Consider the following 6,117-nt stretch of genomic DNA (forward strand, 5'->3'; position numbering starts at 1 on the left):
TTTCTAGTGCTATTTAAATTTAATCACACAATCTGAAACTGTATATACCAGCTGTCTGTCAAGGACTGATAATTCTTCTTAATTTTAATGACAAAATTTTGTCAGAAGTGTTTTGTTATTTCTAAGAATAGGACTAGAGAATGTGTTGCTTTGCTGAAGTTAAAAAATGCTGGCAACACATCCATGGGGAACTTTAAACTCTCCCTTAAATGGAGTAGAAACATAGTATGTTATGGGTAAAAGGGCATCAGAAGAGAAGGCATATCACAGAACAACTGTCAGCCTGTTTCCCAGCCTTGATGACACACAGTGAGGCAAGAGCTTCTCACATCTGCTGCTGAAGAGCTTAGTCAAGCTGTAGGCACAGCAAGTAAACTGGTATTCCAGTAAGGAAAGTAACCTTCCCCATTCCAGCCAGTCTCAACAGCTTCCTCTTCTGCCCTAGGAGACATGTAATGCTCTCTTTCATACCAGGTAGAAGATGGCCAACAAAAAGAACAGGAAATAAATACAGCTGATAAAATTAAAGCCTTTCTTAACACTTGCCACTGCTTCCATGATATGTTTTTTGCTTTCTATGAACCGTCAATACAAATTCCAAAAAAACAAAAGGTGGCTGTTGGTTTGGAGCAGGCCAGTGCTTGTAAAGCAGGTCTGAATATTTGACTGGAAATGCTGTGAAGAGAGATCATCATATTATTATCTGTGCCTTTAGGGGTCTGTTTATTTCTGTGAAATCACTGCTCTGATGTTCTGTAGGAAAATACCACATCATTGCGATTAAAAACTAGAAAGGAATCAAAGTCCAGTGGAAACTAATCCTGGAAGCTACTGGCTTTTGAAGCTTGATTATGCAACTCTAATAAAACTCTGATCGGGTTGGATCATGTAGCTATAATTGAAAATTTTGGAGGTACAATATTTACTGTATTTGAAGATACATGTATATAAACTGCTCTGTTGTAGTAACTGAATCTGTAGAAATTGTGATTTTTTTTGTTGTTAGTGATAAGCATACATACATACACACACTTCCTTCATTAGCCCACTCAAACACTTCAGTATCAATAGAAACAGATACCTTATCCCAGGTCCACCCTTGAAATCCCTATATTGCAACACAATGGTCTTCCAATTAATTGTCATTCCCTTACCTTATCTACTCAGAGTCTGAATTCATCCCTGGTTAAGCTTGTTGCACTACATTTTGTTTGTGAGGCATCCACTCTGTGATAACCAGCTGTTTAATGATGTCCTACAAGAGGATTTAGGTTCATGGATTTTTGACTGCATCCTAATTACAAGCTAAACACTGCCTAAAATTACAGCTTTGTTTCCATAGCACAAAAATGGACACACCTCTGTGAAGTCCTTTCCTTACTATGTCACAGCATTCATAAAAATGTTACATTATAATCTGCTCACAGTTAATTGAGAGTTGTTTTGATGCTTTCTGTTGCATCTGCCTAGCAGTATGCTGTGGTGTTATCAAGCAATTTACTGTCTTTTGTGTGTCTTTATTTTATAAATTTTAAAATCACTCATTGTTTTCCTTTATGAAGTTACACTTTGCTATCACTGTTTGCTGGGTTAAAAACTGGATGGATGGATGGACCCAAAGAGTGGTGGTGGATGGAGTTACATTCAGCTGGTGACTGGTCACAAGTGCTGTTCCCCAGGGCTCAGTGCTGGGGCCAGTCCTGCCTAAATCTCTATCAATGATCTGGATGAGACGATAGAGTGCACCCTCACTAAGTTTGCAGATGCCACCAAGTTACAGGGAGAGTGTTGATCTGCTTGATGGTAGGAAGGCTCGGCAGAGGGATCTGGACAGGCTGGACTGATGGGCCAAAGCTAAGGATCTCTGCTGTTCCTCTGTACTATAATCCATGTCTAAATGTATTTAAGGTGATACTGGGCAGGTTGCATTTGGCAAGGTAGGAACCTTACAGAGAAACTGAATTAGGTAGGAGTTTATTTTCACAGAATTATGTTTGTTGTTGAGGTTCAAGAAGGCTCAGTGCCAGGTCCTGCACCTGGGTCACACCAGCCCCACACAGCGCTACAGGCTGGGGCAGAGCGGCTGGAAAGGGCCTGGTGGGAAAGGGCCTGGGGGTGCTGGTCGGCAGCCGGCTGGGCAGGAGCCAGCAGTGTGCCCAGGTGGCCAAGGAGGCCAGCAGCACCCTGGCTTCTGTCAGGAGCAGTGTGGCCAGCAGGGCAAGGGAAGGGACTGTCCCCCTGTACTGGGCACTGGTGAGGCCGCACCTCGAACCCTGTGTTCAGGTTTGGGCCCCTCACTGCAGGAGGGACGTAGAGGGGCTGCAGCGTGTCCAGGGAAGGGCCACGGGGCTGGGGAAGGGTCTGGAGCACAAGGCTTGCGAGGAGCAGCTGAGGGAACTGGGTTTCTTTAGTCTGGAGAAGAGGAGCCTCGGGGGAGACCTTACTACTCTCTACAGCTGCCTGAAAGGAGGTTGTAGGCAGGTGGGAGTGGGTCTCTTTTCCCAAGTAACAAGTAAAAGGAGAAGAGTAAATGGCCTCAGGTTGTGCCAGGAGAGGTTTAGATGGGGTATTAGGAAAAGTTTCTTCACTGATAGGGTTATCAAGCATTGGAAGAGGCTGCCTGGAGGTGGAGGGGTGGGGGGTTGGGGGTGGTTGAGTCACCATCCCTGGAGGTATTTAAAAGATGTGTAGATGTGGCACTTAGGGACATGGTTTAGTGATGGATTTGGCAGTGCTAGGTTAACAGTTGAACTCCATGATCTTAAAGGTATTTTTCAACGTAAACAATTCTACGATCCCATGATGGGTAAAAAAAATAATAATTATTACTTTTTTTCAGTATAAGCAAAGCAATTTAGAATACTGCTAATATCAATGTCAAATAAACAGTTCCTTTTCTCCACAACAAGCATTTGATGTGTTCGGAAAACAACAGAGGTTGTAGTTCATTTATATTAATAGAAAGCATGAAGAAAACTGTCAAAAGCTTCTTTAATGATCGTTCCCTGCTCTTTCCCTTCCCACCATTGCTACCAAATAACACAGTCCAGTCGCTTTAACGTCTGTCAGTATGGTTCTGTATTCAAAGCCCAAGAGAAAACAGAATACACATTGGATAAAGACAACTCTGTTAATCACTACCTGCCTTTCATTATAGCTCTTTCATGCTTGTTTTGAAAGCATCTGTTGATTTCTCTAAGCAATGAATAAAAATCCTTGATATTTTTGCAAAGAAATAGAACCAGTTAGTGAAAAGGTACTCCAGAACCCATAATACCTTTTTTCTTGTCTATTTGGATCTCAACGAAGAGACATACGATATAAAAATATAGATGTGTTTTAGCTAAGCCACGGGAGGGAGCTGGTGCGTAGGCTGACAACAGCAACGACAATCCTTTTCACTGCTTTTGCAAGGCTGTTCTTACTGATGCTGCTTGCACACACACTCAAAATCAGCCTTCTTTAAGGAAATTTCCTAGAATTGCATGGAAATCTGAAGAGCAACGACTGCCTACCTGCTCACAGCCTCCACCCTGAGCACATGGATCACACTCCTTGAGCACACCTTCAGGATCACTATCTCTGAAAAGAGCTTCAGGGCAAAATGTAGTTTAAGGCAGCACAGGCTAACTTGCACTCACTTGGAAAACAACCAGCATAGCCTGAACCTGATATTTTCTCACTGTGTGGAGGAAGGAAGACCTGAATGAGACAAAAAGCATAGTTTTTACTTAGGTGTGCACTATGTACTTATACAAAGAGATCTATTTCTGAAATCTGACAACATTCCCATATATGGAAAATATGGATATATGTTTCTTATAAATGTTATATAGAAGATTGTGCAATAAGCACAATTGAAATATATACAGATTACAGGAATGGCTTTGCAGTTAATGTCAGCCTCATTGCCAAGGTCTTGTGAGAATGTTGACAGTTTATATATCTGGCAACAGCAGCATGACTGACTCATTACTTACAAAAGTATTCCCTCTCATTTGTCCTCTTTCAAGTCTGGAGCACATACAGAGGATATCAACTCTTCAACCAAAATCAGATGCTGTTTTCAAGTACTTTGTAACTGATCCCACAGTTAATTCACAATCAGATTCTCTCTTTCTCCAAAAGAACTTGGATCAAAAATAAATAACAATAGCCAAGGAAACATCATTCTGTGAAAATAAACTCCTACCTAATTCAGTTTCTCTGTAAGGTTTCTACCTTACCAAATGCAACCTGCCCAATGTCACCTTAAATACATTTAGACATGGTTTATAGTACAGAAGAACATCAGAGATCCTTCCTGAGTCTCACTGAATAAAGAATTTTACACTGTAGGCGCTAAAGACTTTCTAGTCCTTTGAAACATAAATCTCTTAATCAGGCACTTAAAGAGGTCAGAATAATAGTAGAGCACAATCCAGCTTGCTGAAGTTAGAGACTTCCATGGCAAAATCAAGTGTGGGACTGCCTTGTCTCAAAGACATTCAGAAGAATATACTTCTTTCTTACTGTTTTTAAAGTAGGATGCCTCTGCAGTTATTTCTTAGAACAGCATTATTATTGTGATTGCTTGTGTAAGCTGTTGCGACGCAGCGAGGTGAAACAAGTGCTTGACGGTATAAGGACACTTTCACTGGCCACGAAAAAAGACAGACAAATCCATCATGCTTAGCCAGCAGATCCAAGTGCACAAAGCAAAGTATGCTGAAAAACCTACCACACATGCTAATAAAAGCAACAAATGAAAGCACAACGGATATGCATGGTAGGAAAAAATGAGGAAAATACAGCATTAATGACCATCCCTACTGCTCTCAGGAAGGAGCCAAGGCACAATGGTCAGACCAGTATTTTCAAAGCAAGAAGTGGAGTGTTCAGTTGAAAATACTGAAGCCTAGTTTTCAAAGTGCTGAAGATTAGTAACTCAAAGGCAGGCATAGCATAACAGAAAATGAGCCAATCTAACTGCTGAGAACACAAAACGTAAGCCATTTTGAACTATTTGCAGTTGAGTCCCTATTTTCCAACTACTTAAAATTCCAAGGAACTGCATTTTTAGAGTCCCACTCAGCAATAAGGAATCTATTAAATGATAGGGAGTAATGTAAGCGGTTAGAAGAAGTCACCTTATTTTAAGATGACAGCTTCTAAGAAAAACAGTAATACAAATCTTACTCTTGCATAAAAGCATTAGAATTATTTTATTAGTTACAATTATGATTATATTTATTATCTTACAATTTCAGCAAAATAAATTATACCAAAAATTATGCTATGTAAATAATAAGAAATAAATCAGCACAGAAAAAGCCAACTATTTAAGAACTTCCTGTTGTTATTGTAGTCTTTTGTTGTGCATGCTTACATTTCAACTATATTAAAAAGGGTGGGGGCTAATATACTTACATAGAATTTTCTCTAGTACAATTCCAGTAATCCCACTGACAACAATGAGATTAGTTCTATGATAAAACTGGAAATCAGACGTATGGGACTGGTTCCTAAGCACACACAAAGTCTAAGAAAATAAAACAGGACAGACAAAATAAAATAAAACAAAATAGATACTAAGTTAATTAATATACATCTTTTAATAATGAATTGTAACAATGCCAAATAGTTGATTTTATTGTGTGCATATATTCAGTGAGATTGTCCTCTCACCAAGAAAACAACAAAGGAAAAATTGATACCAGCACGCCTGCAGTGAGCAAGCCAAAGGAAAATATTTTTCTGTCTTCTAATCTTCTTGTTTAAGCTTTTTATTTCTTTACTTTTCTCTTCTGTGGCAAATCCCCTGTCAGTTTTTACTGACACTTCATCAAGGATCACATTGCTTTGCTACAGCCTATTGGATGCATGAAAGGGGCAAATGTGAAAAAGGCGTTAAGATCTTGATATATGCAATGGCAGAAGGCCAGCTGAACCCACAGACTAGAGAAACTGAAGGGTGGCCAACTTACAGGCACCATACTGATAGCTGTACACAGCCACAACTCTGAAATTGACTTGTCAGTCTGCCGCAGACCTGCAAAACCCATAAAACATTTACTGATAATTTAGTATGCAGACAACCCAGCTAAAGACTTTTCGTAATTCCAGCACTATTGGTAT

The 6,117-nt window shown here is 40.0% G+C and overlaps 1 long non-coding RNA gene across 1 annotated transcript; it reads right to left on the reverse strand.

Annotated features, from left to right (window-relative positions):
* Positions 1-549: 549 nt before the first annotated feature.
* Positions 550-5,634, reverse strand: LOC114016442 (uncharacterized). The gene is made up of 3 exons (XR_003560882.2): positions 5,410-5,634; positions 3,642-3,702; positions 550-675 (listed from the first exon to the last, which is right to left on the reverse strand). It is a non-coding gene; the product is annotated as an uncharacterized LOC114016442 (long non-coding RNA).
* Between the last annotated feature and the right edge of the window lie 483 nt (positions 5,635-6,117).

Source organism: Falco cherrug, chromosome Z (genome assembly GCF_023634085.1).
Source record: "Falco cherrug isolate bFalChe1 chromosome Z, bFalChe1.pri, whole genome shotgun sequence".
NCBI classification, from domain to species: domain Eukaryota; kingdom Metazoa; phylum Chordata; class Aves; order Falconiformes; family Falconidae; genus Falco; species Falco cherrug.